Source organism: Salvia hispanica, chromosome 1 (genome assembly GCF_029641045.1).
Source record: "Salvia hispanica isolate PSC_SH4W2 chromosome 1, Shi_PSC_v1, whole genome shotgun sequence".
In the NCBI taxonomy this organism is placed as follows: Eukaryota; Viridiplantae; Streptophyta; class Magnoliopsida; order Lamiales; family Lamiaceae; genus Salvia; species Salvia hispanica.
The window spans coordinates 60,268,258-60,286,431 of NC_142692.1; the positions used below are offsets into that span (position 1 = coordinate 60,268,258).

Consider the following 18,174-nt stretch of genomic DNA (forward strand, 5'->3'; position numbering starts at 1 on the left):
TTTTTAGACCATGGACTTCGTCCAGCTTATACCTCCAGTACCCTTCCCCTAGGCCCGAGATGTTACTTCTATCACCAAAAATTTTCTCCTTCTATGTTCTTTCCCTAAGCATCAAGTGGCAACCCTCTCATTTTGTGTTAGTATGAAGTGTTTAAGGCTTATAACTCACTTTTATGGAGGGCTTCACAACTAGATCAGTCGAGGCATATTCTATCGTCTTTACTTCATACAAACCGATTTTGATTTATTAAGGAAAAGGGCATCAAAGTTGACAAGCATTCTCTCTTCAATCACTCTCACTAAGGGGCTTTGCTTTCTATTCACCAGTTATGCATAAACACATAATTTCCTACTAACTGACTACTACTAACTCCTAGACCTAGTAAACAGACACACATAATTGACACTAACTTGCACTAACTCCCTCCCCCCTCCCACTTCACCATGCTTGTCCCCAAGCTTTTTTTGTGAAGTGGAAAACAGGGCTAAGTTAGTGCGATACCTAACAGACTCACAAAACACATATTATATAAAAATAAACTTCTCACACTTAGACCGAGCATCGGGCTAAGTGGGAGAAGGTACACAAATTAACAGACACCAAAGCATACTATATATAAAAAGAAAACAAACTTCTCACACTTAGATCGAGCATCGGGCTAAGTGGGAGAAGATAGCTAACGGACAAATATTTACAGAGACATAAAAAAAACTGGGCATGCTTTGTAAAATACGAACTAAAACATAAAAAGACATAAAAAAAACTGAAATTTAAAATTACTTGGTTAATGGGGGGGGGGGGTCAATTCTGGCTCTGGTCCCCCGTGGGACCAGACTTCTTGGGCACAGTCTTTGCTTTCTTCTGGCTGGGCTTTGGTTCATCATCCTTCTTGGCCTTCTGTTCCCCTGGCCTGGGGGTATCCTTCTTCACTGGTGCGCTGGTGGTGGTCTCGCTGTCCTTCCTCTTCTTTTCTGGTACACTGGTGGTGTTCTCGCTGTCCTTTCTCTTTTTCTCTGGTACACTGGTGGTGGTCTCGCTGTCCTTTCTCTTCTTCTCTGGTGGCATTCCCTGGGCGCCAGAGGCTGGCTTCTCTGGGGTGACTCCTGGGGTCAGCTGCCTAGATTCTGTGGGCAACTTCGGAGGCATGCGCTGCTGCTGGGCCCGGAGGATCTTTGGGTCTACCACAGTGACCATCTTCATCATTGTCTCCATGGCCTGAGCCATCTTGTCAGCTTGCGCGGCCATCATCTCTCTCTTGGCTACCGCCCCTTGGTGCAACTTCAGCAAGATCTCCTGTTGCTGCACCGTATTTGCTCTCAGCTTCAACATTGTCTCCTCCATTCTCGTCTGCCACCCTTCACTTGCCACTTTCTCCTCACCTTCTTCATCTATCCTCTCTGTCTTAATCTTTACTCCGTCAGCTTTCCCTACTTCGTAAAATCTCAACACGCCATCCTTCATTATCGTCAATCCCTTGTTGAAGAAGAACGGGAGATCAAAGTATCCTGGGTCGCTACACATTGGCAGGTTGGTGATCGAGTTGGCTATCTTCATTGAAACATTTCTCTGGAGGTATGCTCCCAGCAAGTTGCACGTGTAGAGATGGCGGTCGGAGTAAGTTCTGACTCTCTGGCATGCATAGGCAGTCCAGTACCCGAGGTGGACTTTCACGTTGTTCAGCATGCACCACATGAAATACAGCTCTGGAGTAGTGAGGGTTGCACCCACTTGACCCAAGAGATTGTACCCGATATATACTTGTGCCAATCGGAGTACAGGGTCAGTGATGTTCATCCCTTTTGATGTGCTTGTCTTGAACGTGGCCACCTTCTTGTGGGCGACCATCCTCCAGGCTTCCTCAGCATCGAAGCCAGCTGTATACTTGGGTGCGCCGATCTCTCTCTCATTCCACGCTCCTTCTTCCTCCTCCTCGGGTGTCAGTAGTCCCAGTCTCAGCAACCACCCCCTCATACTCATCTCCATCTCTTCGTTGAATATCCTGAAAGAGATTGTGTCTGCATCGAGATCCATAGATTGCTTGAACTTGAATGATGTGAAGAACTCCTTTGCCAGAGCCACCGGCACCTCCGCATTGCTGTGGTTGAGAAGCCACTCAAACCCTATGATTTTGAAGTAGGAGATGAACTTTTTCTCCACTCCTAGTTCCTCTAGGTCCGAGAGGCACAACTTCTTTCTGGATTTTGCCGACTTTCCATTCGTGGCTCGGCCATCACACGCCTTCTGCAGCTTTGGGTCCTCAAACTGGACCATGGCTTCCAACAATCTTTTGGTCACAAGGACCTCCATCGTCTCTAACTGGCTCTCCTCCATGGCTGGTATCTCAGCCTCTTCTTCTTCATTTGGATGGGCAAACGGCACACGGATCGTCTCCGGCTCGCTAATCACCACAGTGGTGTTTGCGGGGCGAGATTTCTTCTGTTGGGGCTTAGCAGAATGCTTACCCTTCCTCTTTCTTTCCACCTCATATCTCGTCTCCAGGGCCTTCGGAGAGATCTCCTCCTCGGCTGGTAGCGTTTCTTGGACCAGGGGGATATCATCCCCAGTCTCCTCAATATCTTCCAGCCTCAGGCGCTTGGACCTGCCTGCCTCTGCTTCATCCACTTGCTTTCTACTCGTCATCCTCTCGTCCGTCGGAGTTACTTGGTCATCAGTAGTCGTATCGTCCACCACGACGATGTCAGTCTCGATCTCTTCACAAACTTTCTCGGCATCTTGCTAATCGCCGTCTCTTTCTTCCTCCTTCTCAACATCCTCTCCTTTAGCGTTCCCTTCCTACTCTGTCTCCTTCCTAGCAACTCCCTCATCAACACTCTCACTTTCCTTCTCAGCCTCCTTGTCAACAACTGCCTCACCTTCTTCACCTACGCTACCCTCATTACCCTTTTCATCATCCTCAGTCTCCTCAACACCCTGTTCCTCCATCTCTTCCACATCCCCTGTTTCCTCTTGCCCCACTTCCTCTACTTTGTCTCCCTCCCCACCATTTTCAACCTCCTCTTTTTCCCTTTCGTTCCCTGACCCAGCGGCCTCTTCATCCGGTGTTTCTTTTTGCTCACCTAGACTACCCCCTCCCTCCTCTCTCTCTAATTCCTCCATATCCATCCTATCACCCTCCTCAGCATCAGTTTCTTCTATATTTACAGAGGGTTCGGCATGGGGCTTAGTTTCTGTTTGAGGAATAGTGTGTGGGGGTTTCGTCTCTTGAGTTAGGGTTTCGGGTAAACTTTGGGGGTTTTCGGGGTGTGTGGGTAAGGCTTGTGCAGTGGGTGTTTCGATTAATGTTTGGGGTCTTGGTGGAATTGTAAGTGGGGTTAGGGCAGGAATTACCTCTTCTTGTTTCCGGCACGCCTCCGACATTTGTGCGAAGAATTTGCTCGCCTTCGGCCCTTTCCTGAACTTCCTCATGAATTCTTGTATGATTTCTTTGGGATCCGGTTCCGCTTCGTCGGATTTCGCCTCGGCGGGGTTGTCTTGTCCGATGTTTTGCTTTGGTTGCACTTCGGGCGGTATGGGTTGTGGTGGAACTTCCGGCGGAGTGGGGTTTTCTTCTGGTGGCGGCGTGGGTATTTTCTCGGCCGTGGGAGCCGAACTCATCGCCTCCGTCACCTTCTTCGTGGTCTTTCCTTTCGGTGGGTTCTTCCCGCGGGTTGAGCGTGAAGCCAGATTTTTTTGCATCTTTGTCTACGGCGGTGGTTGATGGTTCTCGGATCTGCAGAGAGAAAGAAAAGTTTGGGAATGGTGAGTTATGAGAAAAGTATTTTAGGTGGGGGAAGTTAATTAGTTTTTAGGGAAGTTATTTTAGGAGAAAGAGAATAAAAGGAAAATAAAATAAAGAAATAAAAGGAAAAGAAAAAGAAATTAAAATAAAATAAGAAAAGGAATATCATGATTGGCTGCAGGCGAACGGTCGCGTCTCTGACGCAAGCAACCGTACGCCTCGCCAGCTTTTTGAAATTCAAAATTCAAACTTCCCCCTGATTTTTCTCACTTCCCTCTGACCTGGTAATTCGAAACACTTAGTAAAAATAACGAAATTTGCTGAACGTTTGGGTCAAAGAGATGAGCCTTTCACACTTGTGCATTTCCACAGAAGATCAGAATTTTCAAAAATCTTTTTGGGTTTTAGAAGCATATATATATTTTTTTGTATTTTCATAAAAAAAAACTTATTCATGTTATTTACACCTAAATGTTTAAATATTCTTGGGAATTAACTGGTCCAGTCAGCTGATCGAAAATTTTACCCTATCTACCTGACCCAGTAATTCCCGAAGAGTATTTAAACATGGCTTACTAGGCAATAGTGGAAGGTGTGTGGAGTGGAATTTCTTCCACTTCACACAACTCCGAACTATCCCTAAACACTTTCACTCTATGACCATTAACAAGGAACGGAACAGAGTTAGCATTAACTCCCTGAATTTCCACTGCTCCATGCGGTCGAATGCCAACAATTGTGTAAGGCCCTATCCACTTGGACTTCAGCTTTCCAGGCATGAGCTTGAGCTTTGAATGAAAAAGGAGTACTTTCTGCCCGACCTGCAGCTCCTTGACCCGAAGGTTTTTGTCGTGCCGGAGTTTGGTCCTCTCCTTATACAACATGGCCGAATCATATGACTCCAGCCTCAATTCCTCTAGCTCCTGCAGTTGCATTTTCCTCTCTTCCTCACAGGCATGAGCCTTCATATTCATTTCCTTGACTGCCCAATACACTTTGTGCTCTATCTCCACGGGCAGGTGGCACATTTTTCCAAATACCAATCTGTAGGGTGACATTCCTATTGGTGTCTTGTAAGCGGTTATGTAGGCCCAGAGGGCATCACCCAGACGCTTGCTACAGTCCTTCCTTGAGGTATTCACCGTCTTCTCTAGGATGCCCTTGATCTCTCGATTTGAGATTTCAGCCTGCCCATTTGACTGGGGATGATACGGAGTAGATAACCGATGGTGGACTCCATATTTTCTCATCAGTGCTTCAATCGTCCTATTACAGAAGTGAGTCCCTTGGTCTGAGATGATCGCTCGGGGCACGCCATATCGGTTGAATATATTGGCTTTTAGGAACTCTGAGACTTCCTTCGCATCGCTTGAGCTTGTAGCCTTGGCCTCTATCCACTTGGACACGTAATCCACAGCAACCAATATATACGTATTTCCATACGAGGATGGAAATGGGCCCATGAAATCCATGCCCCAAACATCAAAGATCTCGCAGACTATTATAGGAGTCTGTGGCATCTCATCTCTCATAGAAATCCCTTCGGTCAGTTGGCACCTGTTACAATTCTGGCAGAACTCATAAGCATCCCTATTCAACGAAGGCCAGTAGAAACCGCTATCCAGAACCTTTCTTGCCGTTTTCCTTGGGCCGAAATGGCCACCACATGCTAGTGCATGGCAATGGTTTAGCACGACTCTTTGCTCCCACTCTGGAATACACCTTCTTATTACTTGATCTGGACCCATTTTCCAGAGGTATGGGTCATCCCAAAAGTAGTACTTGGAATCACTTTTAATCTTCATCCTTTGGGCCCTAGTGATTTCTTGTGCGGTAGGTAATTCTCCAGTAACTAAATAATTCGCCAGGTCAGCGAACCAAGGCTCGTCATTCGGCTTGCCTTTTCGTTTCTCTGACTCCTCGGACCCAGTTAATGCTAACACTGCTACCCACCTGATTGGTCTGGTGGATTCCCCTAAGTAATACAAGTGCTCCTCCGGAAAAGCATCAGGGACGGCTTCCTCATTTTCTCCCTGGGTAATTCTGCGTAAATGGTCAGCCACTCTATTCTCGGTCCCTCTCTTATCTCTGACTTCCCAGTCGAACTCTTGCAACTGCAGCACCCATCGGATTAGCCTTGGCTTTGATTCCTTCTTGGCTAAGAGATACTTAATGGCTGCATGGTCAGTGAACACTATTGCCCTCGATCCCAGTAGATATGGTCGAAAATTTTCAAATGAGTATACTACAGCTAGCATCTCCTTCTCGGTGGTGTCATAGTTCTTCTGGGCCTGGTTGAGAGTCTTCGAGGCATAAAATATGACATCACTTTTTCCTTCGATCCTTTAGACTAGCACTGCTCCTACTGCAAAGTCACTCGCATCGCACATTACCTCGAAGGGATAATCCCAGTTGGGTGAGCGAATTATCGGAGCTGTGACCAGACGATCCTTGAGTAGCTGGAAGGCTTTTTACACTTATCATCAAACTCAAATTCCACCTCATTCTGGAGTAGTCTTGTTAGGGGTTGGGCGATCTTTGCGAAGTCCTTAATGAACCTTCGGTAGAACCCTGCATGCCCCAAGAATCCTCGAATTTTCTTCTGATTCGTTGGGTGTGGAAGCTTAGAGATCACCTCCACTTTTTCTTGACCTCGATGCCCCTCTCAGATACAATATGTCCCAGTATTATCCCTTCCTTGACCATAAAGTGGCATTTCTCATAGTTCACCACCAGGTTCTTCTTCCTGCATCTCTCCAAAACAACATCTAGGTGCCTCAGGCACGTCTCGAAAGAATCACCATATACGGTGAAATCATCCATAAATATCTCGATGCAGTCTTCCAGTAGATCCGAGAAAATGCTCATCATGCATCGCTGAAATGTCCCAGGTGCGTTGCACAGACCAAAAGGCATTCTCCGGTAGGCATATGTTCCAAAGGGGCAGGTGAATGTGGTCTTCTCCTGATCCTCTGGATTGACATATATTTGGAAGTATCCACTGTAGCCATCTAGAAAGCAGAAGTATTGCATTCCCGCCAACCTTTCCAGCATTTGGTCGATGAAGGGTAGCGGGAAATGATCCTTTCGTGCGGCCGCATTGAGTTTTCGGTAGTCTATGCACATTCTCCACCCCGTGACTAACCTTGTGGGCACAAGCTCGTTGCGGTCACTCTTGACTACTTGTATTCCTGATTTCTTCGGCACCATGTGGACAGGACTCACCCACTCACTATCAGGAATGGAGTATATGATTCCCAGGGCCAGTAGCTTCAATACTTCCTTCAAGACTTCCTCTCTCATGTTGGGGTTGAGTTTCCTCTGGAGATCCTGGTGTGCCTTGGCTCCTTCTTCCAAACGGATATGGTGCATACATAGATCGGGGCTGATCCCCACTAGGTCAGATAGAGTCCACCCTATTGCTTTCTGGTTCCTCCCCAGCACTTCTAATAGCTTGACTTCCTGCTCCTGGGTCAGAAGGCTGTTGATTATGACAGGCAGAGATTCGCCCTCTCCCAAGTAGGCATACTTCAGACCGGGAGAAAGGTTCTTCAACTCTTTCATTGGACGGGGTACTTCAGGTGGCAACGGATTCTTCTCCATTCCTTTTTTGACCAGCTCATCCAACTCTGGCAACTTTTCCACACTGGCCAGTTGGACTGATCCCTTGGACCCAGTGGATCCGGCCTTGCCACAGATCCATTATTGCCTTTGTGATTTCCTCATCAGATAGCCCTTGCTTAATAACTGTTTCACACCATCCCGCAACTTCTTTCCTCATGGATTCGGTCATCTCCGAGGTATCAGCCTGTTCCTGCAATAGTTCGGTCTCAAGAAACTCCTGGACCAGGGGGTTAATCACATCAACAAAATGGAGGTTTTACACGTCAAGTGGTTTCCTCATAGCTTCATCAATACTAAAAGTGATTTTCTCCCCATTATAATCTAAACAGATGGTGCCATCAAAAACGTCAATTATAGTCTTAGCGGTCCTCAAAAATGGTCTTCCTAAAAGTACGCCACTAGACTCAGCAGTTTCGTTGTCGCTCATTTTAATCACATGGAAATCGGCAGGGTATAGAAAATCATGAACTTTAACTATCACATTTTCTAACACCCCTTCAGGGCTAATGCATGATCTATCAGCTAACTGGATCACCACTTTCGTATCAGTCATTCTTGCTCCTACCAGTTTTTTATATATGGAAAGCGGTAACACATTAATAGATGCACCTAGATCACACATAGCATGCTCGACTCTGACACCTCCTATAGTGATAGGTAAGGTAAACATACCTGGGTCACTTTGCTTCGACGGCATTATCCTCTTTTGAATTACTGCAGATACATTCTCCCCGATCACGATCTTTCCATCGGATTTTGCCTTGCCCGCAATGAACTCCTTAATGAATTTGCTGAACGGGGGCAGCTTCATAGCCTCCAGGAATGGGAGATTGATCTCCAGCTTTCCAAAGATCTCCATGAAATCCACGGGGTTATCCTTTTTCTTCTTGGCATCCCCTCGGTAGGGAAAAGGTTTAATCCTCTTTGTTGCGTTGGTCGGATCTTTCTTAGAGGGCTCTTCCACCTCTCCTTTCTCTTTTTCAGTTTCTACCTCGGGCTCCGGGTCTAAGAAAAATGGGTCAGCCATTCGAGGTAACGATCCTCCCAAGTCACCGGCTTAGATATCATCCTCTGCCCTAACTTCTTCTCTTTGCTGGACCGGGTGGATAGCATCCTCGCTCATCGGCACTGGCGTTTCATCATTTACCTTCAGCTTGGGTCCTTCATATGCTTTCCCGGATCTCAGGGTAATTTGGCTGATATTTGCCCTTTCTGGTGGCTTTACTGAGGCTGGAATCCTTCCTTCATTTCCTCGCATGTCGCTCAGGGACGTTGCGATCTGAGATAAATGCTTCGACATCAGATCCATCGCGGCCTTGTGTTCTTGCTGAGCATCCTGGAGCTTGTGGACCACGTCATTATTAGCCAGGAAGTTGTTTTGCATGTGCTGTTGAGAATTCACTAGGTCATGGACCATATCATCCAGATTCCTCTGGGTCCGAGTGTTCGGTTGACTGCCACTTGGCCCTTTACCATGATTTGGTCCACCCCCTTGATGCGGGCGAAAGTTTCCTGACCTCCTTGTTATTGTTGTACTGATTCCCTGCCCCTGATGGTTGTTGTTCCTCTGGTGTGGGGGTACATATGAGCTTCCCTGGTTATTTTGGTTCCTATTGTTCCAGCTGAATTGATTTCCTTGACCTCCCTGACTCCAATTACCTTGTGCTCCTTGATTCCAGTTGCCTTGCCCCTCTTGATTCCTTCCGGACCAGTTGGGTTGGTTCCCTTGGTTCCCTTCCGAGTTAGTGATTTGGAGTTGAGGTTTTGATTCCCCTCGGACCACCTGAAGCATGGATTGTCCCTCCATGGAGCGTCTTTGATTCTCCACTGGTTCCAATTGCTGCCTTGATTATTTTGGTTCCAATTTCCTACCGCATTTATATGGGCTGTACAATCCATCCCTCCTTGAGATCCGCAATAATTGTAACCATCCTACGGACCCAGTGCTTGTTTTTCTTTCTATGTTGGACCCGGTGAATCGTTCTTCCCTAGGGCAGTTAGAATAGTCTTCTCCAGCTGCTCCATTCTAACATCTATCCTTGCATCCACTCGGGCATCCATCCTTTCTTCATTTTGCACTGTGGCTGCATCCGCACTTCCTCTCCTTAGGATGGTACGAGGTGAATCGTATGCCTTTTTTGCATCAATTAATCTTTCCAGTATCTCTCGGGCCTCGCTCACCTTTCTCTTGGTGAAATTTCCTCCACTAGCGGTATTCATCAGATCTTTGGACTCAGGTTTTGCCCCTTCATAGAATAGATAGTAGGTTTCGGCTTCCATCATCCGGTGGTTTGGGCAAGCGTCGAGCAGCACCTTAAATCTGGACCAATATTGGCTCAATGATTCATCATACTCCTGCTTGCATTCCTGAATCTCCTTCTTAAGAGCATTTGTTTTGTTAGAAGGGAAAAAGTAATCCAGAAATTCCAACTTGAAGTCCTTCCACGTATGGATCGAATCGGGAGGCAACCTTAATAACCACGTGTTAGCCTCCCCCTTCAGCGCAAACGGGATCGCGCGTAGTCGGTAATCCTCCTCGGTTGCATCGTTGGGCCTCTTCTGAATACTGCAAAGCTTACTGAACTCATTGAGGAATTCATATGGACACTCATTCCTCCGACCCGAGAAATTTGGTAGAATACCTAGCACATTAGTTTTGATGTCGATCGCCCTCTGGCGCTGGTTGGAGACGATGGCCTGGGCAGGCTCGCCATCTAAATGGGCAGTGAGCCAGCCAATCTCCGGATTGTCGTCGCCCGCGTTGGCCATACCTTCAACGCTTTCCTCCTCTGTTACTGAGGTTGACTCTAGTTCCTTCTTTACTGACGAAGTTGACTCCTCGTCGCTCTCCGAACTCAGGTGAACTGGATCCCCTGTTGTAAGCCCCCGATCTGGTGGTAACTGGGAATATTGCTTCCTTGACCCGCCAACTAGTCTGGGCACTTCTCCAACAGGGTGAGTTGTTCCACTGTCCGAACCGGTAGCTCCTGTTCAAAAACTGAAAAAATAAACAAATGAAAACATAGTAAATAAACTATTTACACCAAAACATTCGCAAACACACAAATAACACCATGCATTCCCCGGCAACGGCGCCATTTTGACAGGTCCTCAGAGTGCAGTGCGGTTTGTGCTGTGTGATATCACTCGATCTAACAGGTCCAGAGGATTCGACTAGACTTCAGAGGCTACAAGATCATGAAACTATCAGAAAGGGGTCATCGGGTGCACTCTGTTCCTTCAAAAACCTCAACCCACTATACTACAACTTAGCACAGTTAGTAAAGGATCGATCCCACGAGGACGAAGGTGCTACGAAACTACATTTGAGGATGTTTTGGAAAAAGGAGTTGGCTGCTGCCACGCAATTTTATGGGTCGAGAACTTAAAACTACTAGGTCTGAGAGATAAGCAAAACTTTACTCTATCTATTGGGTCTAAGAACTGAGAGCGTACGGAACATACATGACTTAGAGCAACTGAGATATTTTTAAAGTTCTAAAATAGCTAGGTAAACTCAACTAGAAAGGTTTTCATGATTTGGACCGACAAGCATAAAGCAAAAAACAAGTCAAGTTTCCTTAAACTACCAGCGTCTGGAAAAGCATGCAGAAAAGTAAAAGAGACAAAGTGGATCGTACTGACAGGTCTAGGGGACATGCAGAAAAAGCAAAGTACATGCTGAAAAGTGCTGACATAAAAACAGATCTGGTTCTAACTACCAACAATTTCATCTTCTTCGGGAATCAAACAAAAATAGCAGAGAAAACAGAGTTTTAAACACCATGAAAATAGAACAAACTTTAGATCTAGACTTAAAACGAGAAATTAAAGCCTAAACTAACAGATCTACGCTCCTGGACCTAAAGGATGCAAAAATAGAAAGTAAATAGCCATAATCATGCACAACGTAAACATCAAGCACCAAATATTCGAAACTTCAATTCCAAAACACCACGATTCAACAAGTCCAAACATCTCCATATGCGAATCCCAACCTCCAACAACAAACCAATAGATCTCAGCTCCAAACATCTAACAACAAACAAAGAACGAAAGCTAAAAGCAAGAGATGATCATAAAATCAGAGATATCCAACCAAAGGCAAACATAAACTTCCATAATAACTAGAAATAAGTCTGAATCCAGTAGATCAAAGCGAGAAACTAGAGTTACGAACTTAAAATTGTTTCTTCGCCTCCACAAGGCGGTGTTACACAGCAAAATAACGATAATGATGAGAACCACGGTGGCCAGAATCCTCCATGTCCAAGTGCGCAGCAACACGAAATGAAAATTTTAAGTATGGAACTAGAACTAGGAGAGCGTAGAAGTGGCTGTTCACGGGCTGTCTTGCTCTTCAAGGTTGAGCTCTTTATATATGTGAGGCTCTGATCCCTAGGGTATCCCCTCTGGTGATTTTACGCTCCTGCCCTTGAGTAAGACTCTTTCAAATAATTTGCTCTCGCTCCATTCTGCTCCTGTCGCCAACTTTTGATTCTCCCAGGTCTGAACGACGACTTCTGATTTTTGCTTCAATTTCATCTCTTTTGCATCTGCCAGGTCAGGTAACAGCAACTGGGTCTGACAGATTTACTACGCACCTGAACTCATAAATGCACATTAGCGCCCCGTAATGTACAGAATTTTAACCCTAAACCAATGCATGTAACAAGCCTTATCAGGTGCGTTAAAATGACAACACCTCTTAAAGTGATAATATGACACCACGTAGCCTGTAATATTATAAACGCTACACTGCAATAGTATAAACGCTATACTGCATTCCATAGATTGCAGTCTAGCGTATTGGATATTGCAGACGGGAAAAAATTGCAGTCTATCGTATTGGATATTGCTGACCGAGAAAATTTACCCTTGAGCATGTTTTATGATTGTCACATGGTAGTTGATTATTTGTCCACATAATCAAATGATTGGTTAGGAATGGTGGTATGGTGTCACTTTTAGAGGGGTTGTATTTTAACACAAACCTATGATATAATATACTTCCTCCGTTCACAAAAAAAAGAGCAATTTATGTATGGCACGAGCTTTAATGTAGAATTTGTAAAGTAAGAGAGAAGGGAAAAAAGTAAAAGAGAAGTAGTTTTAGTCGAATGATGTGTAGGGTTATTATATGTTGAAAATTTTCCATAAATGAATATGCTCTATTTTTTGTGGACGGCCAAAAATTGTAATTGTGCTCTATTTTTTAATGGACGGAAGGAGTATTAAATTAATAGAACCAATATATATATAATATTATATTTAAACTATAATTCGGGTTTTTGTTTTTTTTTCCGCTCGAACTGAACTGAACCGAAAAATCAAAAGTTTTGTATTTTTAATCGACCTCTTTTTAAATGTATCTTATGTCATTTATTGCTCTTCCCTTATTTTCTGCAATTTATTATGCACCTAAAAATATGTAGTTAGTGACGGGAGTGCGACCGATCCCTTAGCAAAACTAGCAACGAGAAAGGCAAATGCTACAAAGCATAAATGATACGCGAGCGTGAGCGGAATAAGGTTTCGGTGTTGTGTTTTCAACTGATCAGGAGGATATCCTAACCTAGCTTGGTCGTTATCACGTCAGCCTAATTCTGGTATCAATAAAAATTCCTCAACCACTTCTACTGGTTAGTATAGTAGATGTAAGGGTCGAATCCCACGGAGATGGATGGATGCAGGCTGGGATTGTGGTGACATTCTGGGGGTTTGGTTAGCTACCACGCTTAGGTTGAGGGTGTTTACCTAGACTGGAACTAAAGGTGGACCTGGACTCTACTGACTAGTATAACTAACTAACATCTGGATAAATTTGTCTGTATGAGAGAAAAGATATTGTCTACTGGAGTGCATGTGGAAAGTAGAATTTTACTAAAAATAGGTAGACAAGGACAAAATGGATCTCCGACCACGCTGGCTGATGAACTACAAGTCTGATAGAAAAGCTGAGTATAAAAGCAAAAAGTGTCTGAAAAGTAAAACTGGTCCAAAAGGCAGATGTTGATGTTATCTTCTTCAGCAAGTATACAAAGAAATCAAACTAACACAAACTCCATGAATAAACTCAGATTAACAACTTCACACATCAGATCCATAACTTAAAAGCTTAAACTCGAAGATTAATCACTAATAAACCCAGATTACTCTTACTGACTAACATGCAAGGTGATAGCAGCAACGTGAAGTAAATACGCATGCATTAAACCTTAGATCGAAACGGAGAAAACTTGACATTTTAGCTAACAAACTTGGATTTAGTCTACTCAACGAAAACATGCTTCAACACTTAGAAAATAACGTAAACAGTAGAAATCTAAACTAGGCAGAATGAAATGCAACAACGGCCAAAGGAGATAAAAGAAAAGAGATTTCCATAGCGAATGTTTGGATCACGACAAAAGACTTCAAAAGCAGCTGAAGATTTAAGTTCTAACGAGATCCAACAAGTGAAAACGAAATACAAAATTACACTAAAAAGCAAGTAAAGATTGTTTTTGCCACTTGGGAGATGAAACAGTTCTGGCGACTAAACGGCTGGAAGAGTAGACGGTAGATAATTCCGGTGGAACTTGGAGGGCTTCAAGTGATCATGACGGTGGCGAGGAATGAGAGTTATGGTGCTAGTCTCGCCTCGGAGGTAAGACTTCCGAAAACGATTTCTAAGTGAGCTTGTTGTGTTGGTAGGTAGATGGTAGACTATGGAGCATCCCTTTTTCATTCTTCATGTGGCCTTCTATTTATAGGGAGGCTTGCTGATACGACCATAGAAGCCGCGCATCAAAGTTTGTACCTGCAGCTGGCTTTAATCGGTATTCTGACTAATGAGATGGCATCCGAAAGCCTTGAAACTGCCACCATTGTCTTCCCCTTAGAGAGAGTTTAGTGGGAGTATCTTACACGCCACAATCGGAGCTCGGAGGAGGAGTTATGGATGTTTTACTGAAGCCGCGCAGTGCAGACTGTTCCACCCGGCCAGGTGGCTTTTGGCCACCAAATTCCACCCGGGCGGGTGGCCACCCGAAGGCACAGTTGGGGTAGCGACGTCCACCGGGGCGGGTGGTTCTTGGACGACTAAGCCACCCGGGCGGGTGGCCCGCCTTTTTCTTGGAATTTGGCCTTCAACTATAAATAGGACTTTATCTCTTTTTCTTCTTAGATGGTGATTGAATTAAAGTTATCTCCCTAGTGAGTTTTTCCTCTTTGAGGAATGTATCCAATTCCTTCCTAAAAGGTTGCTTGTCTCAATTTCATAGATTGATTCAAGTAGAGGTATGCATCAATGGAGTGTATCCATTGAGTAGTGGAGCCAAGGGGTGATAGAGCTATTGAAAGTTGCCTAGGGTTATTTCCATTGTTTTGGTCAAGGTCCTTTGGTTGTAGCTCTTTTATCTCATCATTATACACAAGCTTTCCATCTCTAATCCACCATCCATTCTTGTTTAGATTCAACTTTTGTGGTTGAATCTCTTTTTATCCTTTTGTTGTTCTTGTTAAATTGAAAATCAATCTCACAAAAATATCTAGATCAAGTATCACAAATGGGTAATTCCTTGGGAAATGGATCATAAATTACATGGATCCTTATCATTTGGTATCTAGAGCCTAGTACCCACTAGGTGTTTGATCTATTGCTTCCTTGAGTTTTCTTTTTGTCCTTGTTTTGCTTTGTTTTTGTTGGATGATCGGATTGATCAAATGTGATTAGATTAAGCTGAAATTTGGCTTGTATGATCTATGTTATATGTCCTAGCTACCTGCAAATATTCATCTAAACATTCCTTCGTTTGCCTAGTTAACTGTGGAGATTAACATCATTGCCCTGTTTTGGCATAGTTGGGAAAAACCATATTAAACCTATCCAATTATCAAGTCTGACTATATATGAATATTTTTCCCTTGATCTATACTTGATTGCGAATCTATCCACCAAAATTCATCCGAATTGGGTGTGGGGAACAATACAAAAAAAATCCATAAAGATCAGCCAAATTTCACCTAAAAGCTTCATCACATGTTTTGTTTCTTTGGTGTGTGTTTACTCTAGGCCTAGTTTTCCTTTCTTTCATATGTTTAATCATTATTACTGGTATTTACTACTTGGTGTCCATATGTTCTTGAGGTGTATACTTTGATTGAGTTGTCCGGGCGCCAACGAGTGGGAATTGGATCGAAAGTGTATGGTACTAGCCCCACTATATTCTAAATCTACCGAGTGATGTTGGTGAGTGACTTGGGGAGTAGGGGGTTGGGATACTACATTGGGGTGAGTTAGCTTCTTAAATCTTTCTTTCTTATTTTTACTAATCTCTAAGACTAGTCTCTAGTCTTTGTTTTTTTTGTGTTTGTAGGAAACTTTGATGCTTCATATTACTCGATCCAACAAGATGGGAGACATCCATGAGGAGGAGGAAGGGAAGGGAGCGCGCTCAAGTAGTCCCAAACCCGAAGGTGATCTAGTGAGCATAATATCCCGAATGATGAAGGAATTCGAACAAAAGGTGATGACCCAAATGGATGTTCGGGCAAGAGAGTCTGATGCTCGGGCAAGAGAATCCGTTGCTCGGGCAAAAGAATCCAAAGCTCGCATGCTTGCCGCTCAAAACACCTTGGTTGGAGCTTTAAAGGAGGTTCATGCATCAAGATCCGTCACTCCTAAAAGTGACCATATACATCTCAAAACTTCTGGCATAGAACATATAGTGTCGAGGGGTAATAGAGCCAATATGCGGATTGGAGGAGGAAATGAGGGGTATGGTCGTTTTGGGGTAGGAAATTAACATGGAGGGGTGGAGTCTTGTGGAGAGGTTGAAGGAGGGAATATGAGAAATCGGGATGAGAATGAGGGCTATGGGAGTTTCGGGATGGAGAATGTTTGTTGAGGGCCTTTTGGAGGAGGATATAGAGGGAATGATAGATTTGGATGGGCAATCAACGAGGAAGAGTTGGGCTTTATGGTGATGATAGAAGTGACTATGAATCAAGGTACAATGAAGATGGGCTTGGTAGGGGAAGTCGTGGGGAACGAGCTCCAAAGTCTCATGAAGAATGGCATTCTAGGAGGGTGAGAAATCATGCTAGCTATAAGGAGTGTGAGAGACTAATTGAAGAAGAAGTTTCATGTAGAGCTCAATTGAGGCCTACCTACCCACGTGGTGGTGTAGACACAAACCAAAGAGGTAACTCTTCAAGTCATTTGACTACATCCTCTTCTTTCCATTTCTCACATAAACCTCTTGATGTATATGGAAATGTCTCCTCTTCGATGAGTTTAAACCAAATCAGTAGAGAAAAAGAACGAGAGAGTGAGAGAGAAAAGTCTTGAGAGTAAAAGTGAGTCTAAAATGCCAAGAGAGCGTGAAAAAAGACAAGAGTGTGAAGTGCAAAAGTCAAGAGAGAGTGGTGGGGGTGAGAGAAGAAAAATATCAAATGAGAGAAGATATAGTTTTACTCTAGTGATAGCTTAATAGCCCTTGAGACACTTTGTTGGCATAGTTTGGAAGTTAATTGAGCATAGGATAGTTGTTATCAATCCCGTAGGATTCTACCCTTCTCATGCTTGATCTACATCCGTTTTATCTTATCAAATGAGAGAAAAACCACAAGCACAAGTGAGTAAAGGGTGCTTGTTAGATGCCAAGGCCAACCTTGGGTGGGCACCAAATGACCCTTTACCTCTTGCTCTTGGTGAGGAAAATAAGCCCTTACCCACTAATACTTCTTCTATGTCTTTTTGTGTTGATGAGTTTGTAGGAAATTTAATTGAAAGTATGGAAGTGAAGCATCAAATTGCACATGGCTTGGAAACTATGCACCCGAAGAAGGAACAAGCAGAACGAGGGCAAGTGGATGAACTCCTTGCCCAGGGTTCAAGTGCACTATCCTTGTCACCTTGTGATGCTTCCTTTCATATGATTACACTAGATAAGTCTCTTTGTGTTGATAGATTTGTTATTGATAACTTGTGTAGAAAGTGGTCTCATGGGTTTGAATCTTTGCTTTCATTTGTTGGTAATTTTGAGCTTCATGAGTGTGCGGATGAGAATAGTAGGACCAAGAGGAGTGGCATGGATAGTGACTTTAGAACTTGGTGTTTGCTATGTTTTCATTGCAAGGTGGTTAAACCCTTCAATGTGATTGGAGTGTTCTATAGCCGTTTTGTGAAGGATTTTTCCACTCATATGTCTCTTGAGGATGATGTTGTGAATATGGGCATAAAATTGCATTGTTCCCATAATTGTGGTATTGTTTTTATATTGTTGAAGGAATTGTGTAAGACCTATTTTGATAAAAATCTTATGATGCTTACTATGACTTTACACAAGTTACATATGCATGATGTTGTGCTTATTATACATGTGGAGCATAAAGATTTATGGATACATTGTGCATATGCTTTTGACCACTTTTTGAAATTGTTGAAGCAAGTGAGTAAAATCCATTGTGATGAACTTTGTTTGTTGAATGATAATCCTTCTTGCAAACTTGATGTGTGTTGTGATGAACCTCCTCTATATTTTGACCAAGAGTTTGTCAATTTTCTGAAGAGAACTTCTTATTTGAGCAAGAGTGGTGTGTTAATGATTGAAAATGATTGTTCGTTGTATGAGCGTGAGAATAAAATTTTTGTGCTTAGACCTCTCTTGATAACTTTCCATTTTGCACCATATGTGGACCCTTTCTTGTATGCCTAGTCTTAATGAGAATGCCAAATCTTTTGTCAAGATGTTCAATAATTTGGGCATCATTTGTATGGGAATGATCGAGCCAAATAGAAACAAGGTGCTTGGGGCATGTGTGT

The 18,174-nt window shown here is 43.8% G+C and overlaps 1 pseudogene; it reads right to left on the reverse strand.

Annotated features, from left to right (window-relative positions):
- Positions 1-2,794: 2,794 nt before the first annotated feature.
- LOC148934283 (uncharacterized) overlaps positions 2,795-18,174 on the reverse strand; it is a 51,235-nt pseudogene continuing 35,855 nt past the window's right edge.